This window comes from Bemisia tabaci, chromosome 3 (genome assembly GCF_918797505.1).
Source record: "Bemisia tabaci chromosome 3, PGI_BMITA_v3".
NCBI lineage: Eukaryota > Metazoa > Arthropoda > Insecta > Hemiptera > Aleyrodidae > Bemisia > Bemisia tabaci.
In genome coordinates, this window is record NC_092795.1 from 43,437,699 (window position 1) to 43,457,285 (window position 19,587).

The following is a 19,587-nucleotide window of genomic DNA, read 5'->3' on the forward strand; positions in this document are numbered from 1 at the left end:
GTGGCACCATTGCCGGGTCTCGCTGCAAAGTCACTAACTTAACGCCGTCAAGTACCGGTGTTAGCAACTTCGGGGGAGACTTGGTTGCGGTGCCCCAGACACTGTCCGCTGGATTTCCTGTGGCCATGTTGAAAGCACGGGATTTTGCGATTTCAGGATTTTTCCGGAGGACCAAATCGTGAGAACCGACGCTTCTTCAGCCTCACCAGGGCCTAGAGGAGCTCGGTGGAAAAACTCTGAAGTTAGTTCGAATCTGCGCGCGGTGACACCAAGTGAACGGTCCACCTAGTACGTCTAAGTCACGGTCCCGTCTTGCCCCCCCCCCCCCCCCCTGGATTTCGGTCTCATTGTTTTTCGTTGTGTGGTGTAGCTTTATCGCATTAGTTTGTTTTAGCTTTTATCGTCGGATTTGTTCTTGCCGGATAGAATTCTTGTATGATCAGAGTGTTAATTTTTTGTTTTGCGTGTTTCTGTGTAAATTTTTCACACACACTATCACTACATTTTGTTATCACTACTTTTATCTACTTGTGTGTGTTATTATCAACTGGTGTAATTAAAGGGATTGGCACCCCAAAACTCGTGTATGTTGTGATTTGGATTACTCCCCCCCTCCCACCTCGCATGAAGTCAGTGCTGATCAGACGAGCAACGAGAGGATTAACAAATTCCATGGGACAGGTTTGATAAACACCGTATTACAATCGAAATTCACTTGATATTAGCTTGTGTTGTTACAACTCTATCAATAGTGTATTATTGAGGACTTGAAGCCTCATTTCCTACCTCAAATGGTGGAAAATTCGTCCCCCTCATGTTTTTCCCAACAGCAGAGAATCATAAGTTTATGGCCGAATCTTAAGGAGTCTCCTCGGGTCCCTTGGGTTTTAGCCGTTTCAAGTGGTGGCCGGCCCCGGGTAGTTGAAAATGAACTCCCGGAGAGTGTTTTTGGCCAATTCCGTGTACTCCTCTCCTGATGCCAAGCGAGTTGTTTAAAATTTCAAATTTCAGATTGAATCTCAAATTTCTAAGTTACGAACCGTCCTGTCATTTTTTTACTTTCGTAGCCAAGCGATCCTCTGCTCTCAAATCAACTTTCCGGTAGTTTTAAAGTTATATTCATTATTTTATTACCTATTTTATTTTATTTTTTGTTTTTTTTTTCCCCCGCCCCTTTTCGGCCCCTCTCTCCATGGTATTAATATTTTTCTGAACCTTTCCTCTTCATTTCTCAATTCACCCCGATTCTCAATCGCCGTTTTTATTTTACCCTCGTTTGCTCTTGATAAGTGGTTGCTTCATTGAATGCGAAGTTATTACTATGTGTTGCCCTACCTCACTCAAACGAGTCCACCCCGTCCCGCCAATTTTAGCAAACCTCCCCACTAACTCCAACTGGCGTGCCCCGACGCAAGCAGTTCCGAACGGGTCACCTCGGGCAATTTTCGAATTCACCGCTGCGCTGCGAGCTTTGAATCTCGTGTGATTCGCCTCTAGTCGTATTCGTTATAGGTGCTCGATCTTCCACTCATTTCTTTTACTATTATTTAATTATTATCTTCCGCTACCCCCCCCCCCTTTCCTAAGTTCAAAATCAATAAAACACCCACAGCGGAAATTAAAAACCTACATATTTTTTTAAATTTTTTGGAGAAAAATACATCAACTTGGAGAGCATACTTATGACGCATAGTTTTGTTTTTATTTATCTTCTTAGTGTTATGTATGTATTCTTTACAGCAACCTTTCAAAGTTTTATAAGGTATAAAGTCTTAGAATGACTTCCTCATATATTTTCTACCATGCTTCCATATGCAGTTTTTTTTGTTTGTTTTTATTCTAATTAACATCAATTAATTGCCTTTTGCTGGATTTTTGTTGATTTGTGTTTAACTTTTTAAATTGGGTTCCTTGATGCTCGGGCCTCTTATCGTATCGCTGTTTTCATTTCAATTATTGAGTCAATTGTGGAAGTCCTTGAAAGTGCGTGAAACGGCGGCTATTCAGCATTTGGTTAATTTATTAAGCTCTCTCCATCAAATAAACGCCAAGGAATGTGCAATGTGAACCCCCAAAAGAACCAACCCCCCCCCCCCCCCCAACATTCAATCTCCCTGGGTGCCTCGAATGGGCCCCTGGCCTTGGCCGGGGACGAGCGGATTTCGAACTTGGACGCTGAATCCGGTGTGCTTTTCTTCGAGACAAAATACCGTGGGAAGCCTCGCAGATTCTGGATTACATGGATTTGTCTCCGGAGAGGAGCAGACCGTGTTCAGCGGAAAAGAGGCGAGTTTGCACATGCACTGACGGGCCCCGGCCAATATGACATCAGCGGCCGGAAGTGAGGACTGTCATATTGCTCCCAGCGCTTTTCCAACTACCTATCTCTTTTAGCCGGCCACCAGGCTGCGCCCGGAGCAATGTGACAACGGTGGTCGTCTCCTTGAACGAAGATGCGCTCAGAGATGCACAGACAGGGCCATGCATGCTGAGTCCGAGTTTTTGGCCCTGCCTAAACCGTGGGAACGGACTTGTTTCAGCCTCGGTTTAGGCCCAGGAAAACTCTGGAAAAATCAAGATCGCCAGTCGCTCTTCGTCCACGGTTACGGTCTGGATCGTAATCCCACCCCCGTCAGCGCAAGTGCTACTCGCTTTCGATATCACCAAAATTCTAGTTCGCAAGTTCCCGAGCAAGGCCAGGAGCCCATTCCCGCCGCGCCGCGACTACCTTTCAAACCCCCCTTCTTGTTAATTTCGCTTCGTTTAAAATTTTGTTGATTTGTAGTGTCTGAGATTCTGCTGTGGTGTGATTGAGCAAGTTGCGTTGTTGTGTACTCTGTAGAGTGAATTCTGTTTAAAGTGTATTATCCTCTGAATAAATCGCGATAAACGTGACTGTGTTGTTCGAATTGTGATCTCTGGATTTAAGCAAACCTACAATTGCCGTGCCGTGCTGGGTAAGCCCAATTCAGTTTCTCCCCCTTACTACCACCCCCCCCCCAAAGAGTTCACGGAGCTGGTCGTAGCTCCCCCCCCCCAATTACGACCTGGTGGAACCGCCCCCTTTTTTTGTGTTATGCTGTTTTGTTGTTCTGGTTCCTAGTCGCCCCTGCAGTGCACTTTGAGTGATCTGCAGCCCCACGTTCCAAATGGTGGAGGCGCCGGGTAGTTGGACATTCCTTTTGAATCTCCATTGAGCCAACTACTTTCCCTGTTCTCGCAGCCAAAGCAAAACTTCCCCTAAATTTCATAGCTCTACCACTAAAATTTTTTTTTTTGTTGTATTAATTTATTTTCAAGTCTCTTATTTGCAATTTTTTTTTCGCTTTTTCAAGTTTTTTTTCAGGTTTCAAGTCCCCTGGCAGGCCTTATATTTCGCTGTTTGTTTGTCATTTTTCTTCCTTTTCCTTTTTTTAAGTGTATAATGTCTTTTGATTGCTTCATCTGAAGGGTAGTTATTTATTTAATTGATCGTTTTTTTTTCTTCTTCTTAAATTTTATTGCTCATTTCTGTCCCTCGGGAAAGTGCCCATTGATTATTTCTGAAATTCTCATCATATGTTACTTAGGACCTAAAAGACAGGAACATCCCATAAATCGTGTTATCGCAAACCCTCCCCTTCCGCGCATACCGCAAGGAAATACTCGCGCCGTTGCGCAATTCCACGCCGTATTAACCGTTGGCTTAAACCGTGTGCGCACCAACTCGCACTGAATTTTCCTCACTCATTGTGTTGTTAAATTTTTTTCTTGCTCTCAAAAAATTATCTTCTTGGACCCGCACCCCCAGCCGCCCTACGCGCGTTATCGCGGGTTTATTTGTGTAAAGTAGATAAACGTGACTGGTGTCGTTGAATATTGAACTCGGATTTAAGCAAACCTACAATTGCCGTGCCGTGCTGGGTAAGCTCAATTCAGTTCCTCCCCCTTACCACCCCCCCCCCAAAGATTTCACGGAGCTGGTCGTAGCTCCCCCCCCCCCAATTACGACCTGGTGGAAACGCCCCCCCTTTTTTTGTGTTATGCTGTTTTGTTGTTCTGGTTCCTAGTCGCCCCTGCAGTGCACTTTAAGTGATCTGCAGCCCCACGTTCCACGCACTTATTGTATCGCTCGGGCCTCTTATCGTATCGCTGTTTTCATTTCAATTATTGAGTCAATTGTGGAAGTCCTTGAAAGTGCGTGAAACGGCGGCTATTCAGCATTTGGTTAATTTATTAAGCTCTCTCCATCAAATAAACGCCAAGGAATGCGTGAGTTTTTACTAAATTATTAATTTTTAATTCGTTATTTTTCACAAAAAAATTTTTTAAATTTGTTCGTTGAAGGATAAAGTTGATGCACACTGTCACATTATTTGTGGGTCCAAATTCTTACCGGGTGGATTACGCGGAACTCTTGGCACTATTGCGAGATGAAAAGTTGGTGACCATCGACACCCATGTCAAGTGTGCAACCGTCAACGATTTAGTAAAGGTAGTGCCAAAAAAAAAACACTTAGAGAATTTGGTAAGGGGGTGTAAGGGGGTGAATCTCCCCCATCTCGACGCAAAGCGCAGGGACAGGTCTTCGAGGCCTCACAGAAGGAAACCTCGGGAAAAAAGATCCGGCGTCGTTGCTTCACGGTGCCGGATAAACTGCAGTGGGATGCCTGGATTCGGGCGCCATAGAAAAAATAATATAGAAGGGGGTGAAATCGAAATCGTTCTTCCAAAATTTACAAGGATTTTTTAACAATAGAATTAGGATGAGATCTGGCAGCAATTCTCCACACATAAAATAGCTCTCACTTATTTTCCAAAATTTCCTGACCAAAACTCGAGGGAATCTGCGCATAATAAATATTCGTCTCAATAAAGTAAATAGCTTCCAACTGCTAGGGTCTGCGCTTGCCTTATCAGAACCCACAGAGAAATGCGCCTCAGCCCGGGCACCTCTATCCGTAGTTTCCTCGAAGGAAAGCCCTCTCCTCTACGGCCACGCTCAAGACGGAGATGCACCTCAGCCCGAGCACCTCGACCTATTTATCCGAAGTCGTAGAGGTCCAAAGCTAGAGAGTTTATTCGGTAGGATTCGCAAAACCTACCCGGTTTATTACATGGTCCCTTCAGAGAAGAAAAAGGAGGAAATCAAGATCCGCGGGCGATAGATCGCCAATATAATTACAAGAAGACCTATAATTAGTGACCATAAAGGATCATTGGACTAGAATTAGGATTATGAGGTTGGTGTTTGGAACCGACCGCGAGTGGACGTTTTCAAATTGGCTCCGCGAAAAGGTTCTGTTTTGTGGTGTGTAGGTGCGTTTTGTGTGTCCTAACTAGTACCATTCGCTCAGGTTTTTTTGCGCTGAGCAAGAGGCGCTGGGTCGTCTCATGATCAGCGTCGAGCAGATGGGATAAATCCCTTGTGATAGACCACTATGCTCGCTGTGTGTTAAACGGGTAACGCATACCTGGCAGTTTCCGTATCTGGAAAAGCGCTGCTCGGAGGCGTTTGTTTAGTAATTTCGCGTAAGCCCGGGCGGAAAACCAGTGATGTTTATATAAACAATTGCTCGCGGGTCACGCTACTTTGCTTCAGATCGATAGATCGAAGATCTAACCAGGCAGTCGACCAGCGACTTTTCTAGTCAAAATCGAAGACTCCGTGTAACGAGACGCAGTGCCGCGGCGCGTAATACCCGTGCACTTATTGCTGGCGTACTCGCGTGCCGTCGAGGATTATGAAACTTATATGATGTGTGGGAGCAGGTGATAGACCGGAGACGAAGAGATGGCAAAATAAACAGGGTTTATTGAGAAAATCACAAAATGGATCGGGACAACCGACAGGGACACGATGGGTGGCTGAAACGGTGGACGAATGCCTAGCCGTGGCTCCGAGCTTTTATAGCCGGAGGAAATATGCGGGCGTCGCGGAAGGCGAGCACGCGCCGGACCAAAAAGGGACAGGTCAGCATCTTGGCGACTTGCCTGAAAGTCAAGCGCAAGGCTGACGAAAATGCTGAGTGTCACAAGTCGAGAAGCGGCATGTGACATAAATAGAGCATAGAGCATAGAGCATAGAGCATAGAGCATAGAGCATAGAGGAGAATATGTAGCTTGAATAAGAGTAGATCCATAGTTAGGAGTACCCAAAGAAATCGCGTATCGAGTAGGAGAATTGCGCGTGAGGCGTGGTGTAGTGACTACGTCATTATGCACAGTATGTGACCAATGCTCCTGGTTGTTTACTCTCCATCTCTCCTTGTCCGAAGACGACGGCATAGGCCGCGCAGAGCGTAAACACCGGAGGCAGTGGCCCCAGCCAACTGTACGTGGAGCGGGTCTTGCGAAGATGTGGAGGCGAAATCTTGGTGCCGCGGCCTGTGGCACGTGTTCACAGTGATGGTCGGGGATTTTGAAGTAGAGGATTTCATCCGCCGCTCTTTAAACGGCGTGAATTGTTAGTCGTTTCGCTTCCTTTGCTGCGTCTCCTCGTGGATTCTCGACTTCGCGTCTCTACCCCTACTCAAGTCCACGAGTAACCCCCGGACGAAAGTTTGGTCCAACTGGTCCGTCCCCGACCCCTCTTTCACCCCAGCGGTCTTTCACCCTCTTCCCGAGTCTTTGACTCCTCAAATCGCCCTGTCCCGCGTCTCGCCCCGGAGACTGAGCTTTTGAGTACCCCTCCCCTCGCCGAAAGTCCCGTCCTACGGCCCGTCCCCGACGGCACTTCCTGCGTGGGAAAACCTACCCTCCCCCCTTGTAGTAGCGTGTATCTGTGTGGTTGCCTGTGTGGTTTCATTGTTAGTAGTGCAATGTGCAATGTAATGCAAAGGGCTCGCTAGCGCTTGCCCTCAACCCCAAAAAAACCAACCCCCCAATATTCAATCCCCCTAGGTGCATCGAGGTGGACCCCTGGCCTTGGCCGGGGACGAGCGGATTTCGAACTTGGACGCTGGATTCGGTGTGTTTATCCTCGGAGACAAAACACCGTGGGAATCCTCGAAGATTCTGGATCACATGAATTTGTCACCGGGAAGGAGCAGCCCATGTTCAGCGGAAAATAGGCGAGTTTGCACATGCACGGACGGGCCCCGGCCAATATGACATCAGCGCCCGGAAGTGAGGACTGTCATGTTGCTCCCGGCGCTTCTCCAAATACCTATCGCCTTGGCCGAACACCCGGCTGCGTCCTGAGCAATGTGACAGCGATGGTCGTTTCCCTGAACGGAGATGCGCTCAGAGATGCACAGACAGGGCCATGCATGCTGAGTCCGAGTTTTTGGCCCTGCCTAAACCGTGGGAACGGAAACGTTTCAGCCTCGGGTTAGGCCCAGGAAAACTCTGGAAAAATCAAGATCGCCAGTCGCTCTTCGTCCACGGATACGGTCTGGATCGTGATCCCACTCTCGTCAACGCAAATGCTACTCGCCTTTCGAAGTCCTAAAATTCTGTTTCGCACGTTCCCGGGCAAGGCCAGGAGCCCATTCCCGCCGCGCCGCGATTGTTTTCCATGTAACGATCGTGTGATGACCAGGGAAGTCAACTCGGGAGTTTTCCGTAGCGTCTCGGGCCAGAGCGAGAGATAACATCGCATCTGTCCTTTTTTACAGCTAGAAACACTTGTTTTCCCGGCGGCAGGGACAGTACGCTGATTCAGCATCCCCCACCGCTGGCCCGAGGCGCTCCGGAGGCAACGAAGCTCACTGGCTGCGACGGAAAATTGAGATTGAGAGGAGCCTCCGCGGGAGTCGGAGCTCGATTTGTAGGATTTGGTCGGTTACGTCGGATATGTTGGTTATTTCGTCTGCGTAGGACTTAGTTGATTTTTTTTGGTTTCACTATCGCCTTCAACGGTTAATTTCACCCCTCCTTTATTGGTCGTTATTTTTCCTATCTTTTATTCTCGACTTTACTAGTCTTCTCTTCCTTTTTTTTGTTCTCCATTGTCAAGTTTCATCTAGCTCCTACTGTATCTTTTGAATACAATATTTATTTAGTTTACTCACGTCAAGTCTCTTTCACTTTGTTCATTCTGACTCTTCCCATAGTTATTTTTTTTTTCTTTCCCTCTCCTTTGACTAAGAGCAAGAGGCACGGTCTGGCTGTAGTCTTGATTGGTCTGGCCAATTACCCCCTTTCAAAAGTTTCTCCTTCGCGACTATCCACCTTTTCCTTAGGGCAAGAGGTACGGTCTGGCCGTATCTTGACTGGTCTGGCCAGTCAGCCCTAAGGGTAGTTTCCATTCTTCTCCGAACAAGCGCAAGAGGTACGGTCTGGCCGTATCTTGACTGGTCTGGCCAGTCAGCGTTTGTTCACCATCTTTCTCTTCACTATCCCCTTTTTTCTCCCCCAAAGCTCCCTGTCTTCTAGAGGGGGTCATTATCTTTTTTTTTTCTTTATTTTCTTTGTTTTTGGTTGCCACAATCGGATCGTGGGGCGATGGCGATTTCGGCGAGGGCGATAGCCGCGGCGCGGGGGCATTGCCCCGGCTTGCTGAAGTCCCCGGATTCCCACGAAAACTCCGCCTGAGTATAGTGTGAACGGCCACTAACTCAAAACATCAGGCCGGCGAGCCGTGCTACCGCACCGGATTTCGGACAAAACAGCGATTTCCAACACCCTGCGAGCGGGCAAATCTACCGTTTTGGCAGAGGTCCGGCGCGATAGCATGGTTTTCCGCTGAACGTGGAAATCCGTAAACAAAAATGCCAGAAACGAAAAACGACAGCTAAGGACTTTCAGGAGAGAACCATGGAAAAGTTCGGCCGCGAATCTACCTTCGAAGTTAGTAGTCTCCGAGGTGTTACTCCAGGCTGCTCCTCACTGCGCCCAGCCCCAAACCCAGTGCGACCCTCGCCTTGTCGAGAACCATCCCCCCCTTATTTGCTAGTCGTTGAGTTGTTGAGTTTAGAGTGTTGAGTTTGTTGTTTTAGTAGCGAATAAAATCATCTATTTTGGTCATCTATTTGTCTGTTGGTCGTGGCTGTGGGATCGTCGATCCCTATAGGTGGTAAGGTCCCTTCAATGAATTCGAGTCGTCAGAGCTCTAAATCTGACTAATGGAGGCAACAAGATCGCCCCAATGAGAGTGGTAGTTGTGAGTAGAGTGCCCTTTTGGCCCTACCCCCAGCGACCGTTATATTCCACCCTCCCTTGTTGTTTTCGTTTCGTTAAATTTCGTTGATTAGTGTTTTTCTGTGAGTCTGCTGTGTGTGCTTTGAGCAACGTTGCGTTGTGTCATTCTGTGTGTATTCTGTAAGTTTTGAATAAATCGCGTAAACGTGATTGTTGTTGTTGAATATTTGTGCCTTTGGATTAAGCACCCGTAACAAAATTGCCGTGCCTGGGTAAGCCAACTTCACCTTTCTCACCCCTTACCGCTCCCTCCCCCAAAGATTTCACGGAGCTGGTCGTAGCTCCCCTTCCCCCCCCCCAAAAAAAAAATACGACCTGGTGGAACGCCCCCTCCCCCATTTGTTTCATATTGTTTTTTTTTTCTGGTTTCTAGTCGCCCCTGAGTCTCAGTTTGAGCATTTGCAACCCCCCGTTCCAACAGCCCTTTCTCCGTCGGAGGCACCGCAGCCACCATGGGACGGAAAAAGAGAGACATCACTCCCATTCTGGATAAAACAAAGCTTTTGGAAATGCTCTCAACAAATGATGTTAAGTTGCTTATTTTTGTTAGGTTTTTCTCAGATTCATTGAACACAACTGCAATGAAGCCTAGAGAGCCCACGGGCGAAGTTTTCCACCCCCTTTAATCCCTTACAACAAGTTTAGTCGTATCGCGGTTGTGGCCAGGACCGAGTATTAATCAGATCCAGACGCTGAAGTTGGCCCGGTCTTTCTGGCGACATAGAATCGTGGGATCATAACGCAAAAAGGATCCCACATAACTGATGAGCACAACCTTCAGGTGACATTCAGCAAACGCAAATATGATGTAATGAGGTATGCTTTTGGAAATGATCGAAAAAAATAATGTTATGGTGTAAAGTTGCAAAATCAGTTCTTTAAATTTAAACTCAAAATAGTATGATACAGATTGATTTACTCATGGATGATGATACATATATTTATGTAATTTTTTGTATGGTTTTTTATTAATATAAAGATTTGTCCCTAAAAGAAAAAAAAGAAAAAACCTCCTAATTCTTTATTTTTCTTTCGTTTTATTGTCGGAGAAGAGTTCATTTCCGGCTACCACTGGATGCAAAATTAGACCCCAGCGGACAATTTGGTAGCAGAATTTTACCTTTGTGTCATAATGTTTCATTCGAAAATTTGAATTTGGTCTTCGAGGCAAGACTGTCAGAGAAAAATTTTCGAAGATATACCCGACTGGACTTATGAAATTTCATGACTCTCGGAGTCATAAATATAGATATTGTCTAAAAACTCGTTAGAGTTCAATTTCATTTTACTCCCCACTCGAATCACGAAAAAATCAAATTATTCGAGGATGTTGAAACACAGAATGAGAGGCGGGGGTGTTTTCTTTTGTTCTTTATCTCTTTTTGACGAAGGTGAGACAGGACTGTTTTCCTCACATTGTCTGAGGTATTATGGCAATATTTATTCTTATCATCTCCAAGTTTGGGAGGAGTTGCTTCAACGAAGTTTACAGGTCGGTCAATGGACGGACTAGGTCGATTTTGGCTCTCGGAGTTTTGGTGCTTTGGAACATCCTCGTAAGTTCAACGAGGGCGGACAGCCTACTCCTTGAGCTTACGGTCTTATCTAATGAATTATTTTCGAGTCTGAACTTTTCGACAGAGGACGTGAAACAAGTTGTTTCGCGCCATTCAACAACTTTACCAGAGTTGGCGCCGCACTTGTAAGCCTCGATGACAAGATTAATAATTCTTTTGAGCATTGCCTGAATGGAGGTCATCTGAGGTCATCGTTTACTGTTTAAAATCTCGAGGTAAAATCCGGGATATATTTCTTTCTAGAGCCTTTTTTGCCTCTCGCCCCCCCCCCCCCCTTCAGAAAACCGGGAAGATATGGGTGCAGAGCGGAATATCCTCTCCTTGCGGAGTGAATTCTGCTCTTACGGAGTAGATTTCATTCCTTCGTATCACTTAGGTTTTTTAAAGGCAAAAAAGGTTCAGGAGTGAAATGCATTCCGGATTTAACTTGAAGATTGCCAAAAGAAGACTTGAAGATTGGTGTTGTCAAAAGGCATCGGTAAAAAAAAACGAGGCACATCACCTGGAAAAAGTTTTCTGAATCAACTGAATCTCTTGTGCGGAAGAGGTCTATTACTCGAATGGATGATTCTAAATTCAAATTATCATGTACTTGAATTATCAATATAAGAATCATATTTATACTTGAAAGTAATCGTGGAGGAATGCGTAGGCAGATTAAATAAGATTCCTTTCATCTTGTCGTGTGCAGGCTCAAACGTTCGATTTGACTTCTCCATTCGCGCAAGTTTAGAAATACTCTTGGACTCTTCAAAAGATGACTTTTGTTTTGCTAGTGAAGTAAACCGACTTTCAAATCTAATCAAATAAATCACAATATAAGCGCACAAGTTTGGCAACATCTGACGTGCTTTGCTTCTCTTCTCCAGACCTCCACCCAATTATTTCTTAAGGAAATACCCTTCAGTCATGAGAGGATATGCTTGGTGCAGACGCTTGCGAGGATCAATCTTTGACTCATACGTTTGTCTCATTTTCCTCATACATCAATTGAATTCGCGAAAAGTTGACAAAAATTTCGATGTAAAATATATGCTCGAGATGGGATTCACACAGTTCCTGAACCCTTTTAAGGAATCGAAATGAGAACGCTGGCGCGCAAAAATCTGCTCTTGCTGAGAGAGATGCGAGAAAAAAGATGCCCTTGCGGTTATTCCACCTAGCTCCGGTCTCAAATTTCACGCTCCAGCGGGAAGACGACCCCAGATTGAACTTATAATTTCATTTAGGGAACTCATTAGGCGGTCGTGCGGCTAATTGGCCTCTCTTCTCTCTTTCTCATTTTGCGCTGTATATTTGTTGAGCATAACCCGTGTTGGGGGTTTAATCTCAACTGCATTCATGGCAAGGCGTCCTGGCTTCTTTTTTACTCCCTAAAATGATGATTGGCGCGCTCTCCTCTCGGCGTCTACTTAAAATTCATTAAGTTTTACTACATGTTTATTTTACTCGGCTATACCTGAAACTATCGGTAATCCTCGATTACGTGGTAGCAGTTGACTTTTGATTTACCTCGCACACTAACAACTCTTTGCACACAATCTTGGTGCCCCGATGATGCTCATCCTTTTTGCTCTAATACGTTAGGCGATGAGCTAGATTCACTGATAACTAATTTTTTTTTACTAATTTAGTCTCTTTAGTAATTGATTTTTGATTGTTCCAGATGTGACAATGAAAATTGGAGATGGCATCATCAATCTGTAAGTTCCAACTCAAATACATACATAAATATAATAAAATTTAGATTTTAAAATGACACACACAAGATGAATGTTTTATCAGTTTTGGTTTTCATAAAGTAAGAGCGTGTTTATCTAGGCTCGAAATAAATGAAAAAAGAACATTTCCATAAACTTTATTCTCGACTCCTTCTCTTTTAGTGGAAAATATATGTCCATGAAACCTTTGGCAAACAAAATAGATTACTTGACATGATAGGACAGTGTCACTGACTGGTATGTTCCAATCGAAAGAGTAAAGGGAAGATGTTGGTTCTCGAGCTCACCAACGCCTCAAAAGAGGACTCCAAACAGGAGGGAAATTGTGGAAACTGACAGAGAAGCAATAAATAACATTAACTTGACTTTGGCGGCACTCGATTACCCTTTTTTCTCCTACTGATCGGATCTTGGGCGGAGGATTAAACCTTTCTGTGTTGAGACTGTCACACTTTATTTTCAATTCCTCCTACTCTTGCTCACAAGGAGCACCCAATTTTCCATGTATTATTCAGTTCTACAATCTTTCTAAAACTTGAAAATATAGAATTCTTGATTTTTCACCCTTTTTTGTTCTTCCCTCATCTCCTTCATCCCCTGCGCCAAAAGACCGGGTCAGGAGATACATCTAGTTAAGTGGTTTGGGTCTCATTGTCAGGTAGACCCGAACGTTTCAGCGCCTTCAATTTTTAGGGTAGGCTAGATGAGCTACTAAGAGCCCGAATAGTTGCTGTTAGACCTCAACCAACTTCAGGGGATCAACACAGGGTAACGAGAGAGTTGCTGAAGTATTTAAAATATTAGAGATGGGAGCTGAACATTAGTTTTAGAGGAAAATAGAGACTAATTAACCACACACTCTAACAAGAGTAACCCGCGTTGGCCATATCAAGAGCGACCACGAGTAAAATGTAAGTGGAAAAACCTTCATCCTGCTACCATATAGAAACCAAAAATCAACCTTCTTTTGGAGAAAATTCTCTCATTTTTTGCTTCACAGTAGCTTATATCGTTAGCTTCGAATTTATACCATAACCTAGAAGGAATTTAAACACTAGTCCTCATCAAAAAGTACACGGCCAGTCAGATTGAAAGTACACTGGAAAAAACGCACATTGGATCTAGAGTCCAGACTCATGAAAACATTGACAAGAAAAAAGACTCTTGATTCAATCAGATTTAAGCTTAAATCAAAAGGAAATCCGCTCAAATTAAGAGGCTTGGTTCTAAATTTAAGCTTAAATCTGATTGAATCAAGAGTATTTTTTCTTCTCGGTGTTTTTATGAGTCTGGACTCTAGATTCAATGTGGGTTTTTTTTTTTTTTTTTTTTTTTTTTTTTTTTTTTTTTTTTTTTTTTTCTCTTTTCTTTTCTTTTTCCATATATGCTTCCTTCACATTTGGACCGAGTTTAGCAGAAAGGAACCAACTCGCATAAAGTTGAAACTGGTTGGTTCCTTTTTGATAAACTCGGTCCATTTGAGCTCCACGTATTAGTTCAAAACAACGTGGAAAAAACAAACGGAGCGCAGCGCAGGTGGGCGCTCGACTAGGAGCGAAACGGGCAGGAAAAAGGACCCTCGTTCGGGCATAAAAGCACGTAGCACGACGCGGAGTTTGGGGAGGCTTAAATTCGTGGCGCTCTGAAAAGCGCGTGTTAATTTTAGTCGTAACGTGTATTTATTTTCGGTTTATTATTTGCGAAACCTCTCTCTGCCAACCTCCCACCGCGGAAGGAGGGACGTGGTGGAGAGAGAAAGAGAGAGAGAGAAATACTAACGGGCGCGGCTCTCATTTGTTATGACCACTCTTTATTTGGCTGGATGCCACGTCGCAGCATATACCAAAATTTGTATTTTCCCCAAAACTGCGGACATTATCACACGCTCAAAAGTTACAAAACTAATATCATTCGCAGATTGGATTGATTGCACGAATTCAATCCTACGGCTCCCTGGGAAAAAAAAACACATTGGATCTAGAGTTCAGACTCTTAAAACCATCGACGAGAAAAAATACTCTTGATTCAATTGGATTCTTGCTTAGATCAAGAACGAAGCCTCTTAATTTGAGCGGATTTTCTTTTGATTTAAGGAAAAATCTGATTGAATCAGGAGTATTTTTTCTTGGTAATGTTTTCAAGAGTCTGGACTCTAGATCCAATGTGTTTTTTTTTTCCAGTGCTCCATATTGCTTTATTAACTGGTCGAGCGTTTTTGAGGCCCAATAAACAGGTAACTGGTGCAAATTTAGCTGAACATTGGACTTACGGAACCCCTAGCAGTCACTGAAGGGCAAACGTCTAAAACTGAAGATCCATTGTGTAAAATTATAGCCCCGCGAGCTAGCAAATAAGTATAATCAGAAAGTAGCACCTCACTAAATGGAAAAAAAAATAAAATAAAATTAAAAATAAACAACTCTTCGTTCCTATGAAAAAGTTACTAAAAAACAAAAACGAATAAAATACGACGAGAGAGTTTTAAACCGGACAAATTGTGTATATTATTAACAGACATAATTACAAACCTCACTCATGATGGCATGGGACGTGACAAATATGAAGCTACACTTTGTGTTTACTTCATTCTAATGGCGTATTTTACTACCACCCAGAAAGCAGTATATTTATCAGATTCATAAAATCTAAGTACCACCAAATTATTGGAATGTGTTTCATCACGCATAACACCTAGTTATTCAACAAAGTTTGCAAAGAATAACTCGCACTTTAAAAAGAAATACGCTCCTCAACAAAAATATGATGCAAAATGGTGACACATATACAACTATCGCTGGTTCAGGTCTCTCAAATGACCGCGACTGGAGCAAAAAAACGAACATGGTTAAAAGTTTGCAATAAGTTCAAATGTAAAATATCTCAGCGGCTCTCTCACAGGGCCATGTTCAGACGGTAGAAACCCCTTGAAGTTGGTCGGGATCTTGTAGCAACTATTCGAGCTTCGGGCTAGCTCATTTAGTCTACCCTACAAATTGAAGGCACTCTGGGTTCCGATGAATGCTCAACGTGGAACGTAGGGTTGCCAAGCCCGCTTCCGTCACGCTTTGCCACTCGCGCCTTAAGTCCAGAGTTTTCCGGCAACGGTCACGACCTGAAGTTACTTTCCGTCGCGTCCAGGGAGTTCCACCCCCCTTCCTTTTCTTCAGTTTTTCGTTTTAATAGTTTTCCGTCATTTTAAAGTGCATTTTTATGATTTTGGTCCTCTGGAAAAGTTTCGAGTGTGATGTTTTGTTGTTTTTGTTTTGTTTGTTGTTTCAATTTACTTTGGTTGTTCTCAGTTTTTATAAAATAGAAAATCAAAATGCAACATGATTAGCAACATCCACTCAAATTGTACTTCTTGAGTTATTTAATACTAGCTTATTAAACAAATTTACGTAACGGCATAGGAAATTTTAACAGAACGATTTCAATTTATTTCCTATAAAAGACTGTTTTAACATTAAGTCAGTCAGTAGACTGATTGAGCTTCAAATTTTTTTAACCAGAGTTTATCGATAAGCACCCAAAAGAAATATCAGAAACTTGAATTCTGGTGCCGTGGGTTCATCAGCTATTGACACAGTCGACTCTCGATGATTCGAAGCTGACCGAACCAGGTAATGAATTCGCATCATGGGTTTTCGACAAAATCGGGGTTTCGAATTACACTGGAAAAAAAAGAACCTTAAATTTGCCGCCAAGAAGTATTTCTTCTTAAATCAAGAATTTTGCTGGTTGTTATAAGCTACTTCTTCGCTTAACCAAAGCATTATTTTTCTTGAATCAAAAAAAAGTCAGCTTAAAGCAAGATATAAAGAAAATTCTTGGCGGCAAATTCAAGAATTATCTTGCTTGATCCAAGCTACTTTTTTTCAGTGTAGGAGGGACAGTCTGAAAAATTTGAATTACTGAAGGAGCCAAATACATTGATTTTTTTCCAAGTGTGGAGGTTTTTTCGAGGGGCTGGCAATTTTCGTTCGTATTAACGAGGTTTCCGAACTATCGAGGTTCGACTCACCGAGAGTCGACTGTAAAAACAGTTCAACGTGACAACAGGTAGACCGTTACAGATGTGGCGATGGGGGAAAGGGTGAAGTACTAGAGTGATATTGAGCTCCTGGGGCCTTTGAATGACTTTCCAATGCGGCGCGGTGTGGTCCCGCTAACTGTGAAGTCTCGCTGCAGTCCAGTGTGGGACAATCAAAGGCCGAGGGTCCCAAAACGTAACTTATCGCCCTGCAAGTCCTGCTCAGTGCTCACATACACCGGTCACAGCGCGAGTAGGCTCTGAGTATATCGTCTCCCCCGCCGACATCCATTAACTCTACACTGAGAAAATCGTTCTCATTAGAATCGCGATTTTTTATTTTTGAGGTGTCTTCATTAACTCTGTAGATGTCCAGGACTTTTTTTTACGCGAAGTAATAAGTCGAGTCAAATTGACCCGGTGTGGAATTTCTAGGGGTGGTCATCAAAACAAAAATTCCCCGACACAACACAACGCCACTGGAAAGAAGTCTCTTTGGAGTCCAGACTAAAAAAATTGGCGAAAACAATGGCAAAGAAAGTTAAGCTCAACTTATGCAGGAGTTTTTCAACTACATGTTCCCTGAAGGTCAGAAAGTTTCCACCTTCCTGAACGAAATCTCGTCGCTTTTCGCCAGAATGAAAGCGCTAGACAACACGCTTGCTGAAGACCTACTTACGAACAAGATCCTTTCCGGCCTACCCGAAAATTACAATGGTTTTGTAACTGCCTGGCGCCTCACCGATAAAACGGCACTGAGTGAACTGATGGCTAGTCTACTCAGGGAAGAAAACACTGAGGAACGGCAAGCAGAGGAACAAGTCGCTTTTGCAGCAGGGCCATCTAGCAGCATGCGCGTCTATTCCGTAGTTCTGCGAGTTAGATAAAACGATGAAGACTGGACCATTGCACAGCTGACCATCCCCCAACAATTACACGGAGCTGGTCGTAGCTCCCCTTCCCTCCCCCCCCTCAAAAAAAAATACGACCTGGTGGACCGCCCCCTCCCATTTGTTTCTGTTCTTCTCAAAGTTTAATTCCGAGGAATCAGGACCTCCACAACCCCATACCCTGATTGGTGGAGTTCCCCCCCCCCCCCTTGAAATGTGTTTACCCTCTGGTTTCCTTGACAAGTTTCTAGTTCGCGCTGATCTTCGAAGGTTTCGCCAGGAGTTTCGCCTCAGAGTGTTCGCGGCCAAGTCGCCCCGAAGCTTCGACCTTCCGCCCCCCTCCCTCTCGTATCGCAAGGAGTGTTCTGACCGTCTCGCTCTGCCGTTAGTGACCGTTTCGCCCCTTGGTTTGATAATATAGTTATAGTGTTAAGATAGTTATAGTGTTGATAGTGCGATCGTGGCAGGGTTACTATTCGGCTCTGGAATAAACGGCTCAACACAATTGGTTCGTCTTCCATTCTATTCTCACGTATTATTATTCGCCCATTCGTCCTGTCAGAGGTAGTAGAGGTTATTCAGTCATCAGGTGGAGGTCGGTAGCCACCACGCTTCAAGCTTACCCACGCTTACCCCCGCGGTAGCACCACGCTTCTACGAGCTTAGTTTTTAGTTTTTAGCAGCCCTTCCGCAGAAGCTAGGGCGTTCCACCAGCATGCAATCGAGTTTTCTGTGTTCTCATTTTCATGAATGAAAATCCTTGAAGGTTGAAAACCCTAACAGGTTATGGGCCCGGCACGTTTCCACTGCGCGTAATATTAAACCTGGGCCGTGGCAACGCGAGCGAGTCGCTGAAATACATGGGAGAGGGGCGCAGCGCGGCGGTTGCGTCTTCTTGGCAACAGACTCGTGCGGGGGTTGAGCCGTTCGATTAAGGCTCAATTAGTTTGTGTGCGAATTTTCGAACGGAGTTACGTACGCCAGGATGGAAGTTCTTAGATTCGGCGGTGAAGGCTCCCTCTGGAGATCACGCTGGATCGAGTTTAATGTACCTACCGTTTGGCAAGATAAACTTGAGTCTAATACCGGTCCCTCGACGGCGCTGCGCAGAGACCCGCAAGATCCCTCCAACAACTCACCTGCCCTCCGATGGCCCACCTCCCCGCGCCCCCACTCTCTCCTTCTTCGTTACAACGATCCACGTTTTCCTCTCGAAAAACAGAGCTGAAAGTCAGTGTTGTCGCATTGCGAAGTTTAAGCATAACTATCACAGACAAATGAATCAGTGAGATCGAAGCGCACCAATTCGGTAGTTCGAAAAGGCGCAACTTTCAGTAAGACGGTCAATTTTTATAAAGGTTATTGAAGTTAGCGCATCTGTTCCAACTTGGACCTTTAAAATGTTCATAAGTGCTTGTCTTTTGGCACCAAAAATATTTTTCTTGAACAAATTTCTTCATCTACTGTGCAGTTTTGTGTGTGTCTTGATTACTTTCATTTTTCCGAGTTGTGTTATCGTTCTCACTATGATTCAAATACCCACCGTACTGCCGTGCTAGGGAAAAACGCCGTAAGAACATTCGAGAGTTGCCGAATTTCCTTCGATAGAATGTTTATTTTTGAGTAAAGATATGTGTATTTTCCCTTGAAATTTTCAAGAACTTTAGGTGAAATTGTGAACAAAATTATCTGAAAAATTGGAGGAATAATACTTACAAATTTTCCCAAAAATTAGTGATTTGCCGGAGGAAATTTGGCAACGCCTGAAGGTTCGTACGGCGTTCTTCCTTAGCACGGCAGCGTAGTGTAGCTTCTTGGAGTCAAAAAGTTATACCGGTGAAAACGGTGAGCTACTATAGTTGTTAGACAACACACATCACAAAAATTGCATTCACACCGTGAAAATATTCTGGTGATACCGATGTGTAGATGTTCTGGTCCCATCGGTACGCTTTTTTCCATTTTTTAAAATAGTTAGGTGGCACCTGGCAGTTTCGATGGACACGGTAATTACTTTCCGCGTGCAAATAATTTGATAGGTAGCATTAATGAAAAATTCGAGTCAAATTTCTAAAAAAACATCGACATTTTAGATACTGCGCCTAGGCTAGTTTCCGATAGAAATGAACTCTGGGGATCATTTGTGCTCTTTCATGTGTAAAATTTATTGGAGTCGTGAGACGGACAGTATCCAAAGGCACAACATTCCAAATAAAAAGCGCATCCCACGAAGGTGAGAAATACAT

General features: G+C 44.2%; 1 protein-coding gene across 1 annotated transcript in view; it reads left to right on the forward strand.

Annotated features, from left to right (window-relative positions):
- Positions 1-19,587, forward strand: part of LOC109030558 (leucine-rich repeat, immunoglobulin-like domain-containing kekkon 3 protein) — a 176,657-nt gene that overhangs the window by 105,942 nt on the left and 51,128 nt on the right. Inside the window, exon 3 of the mRNA XM_072298419.1 lies at positions 12,367-12,403. The gene's annotated coding sequence lies outside the window, so the exon portion shown is untranslated. The remainder of the gene's footprint in view (positions 1-12,366; positions 12,404-19,587) is intronic.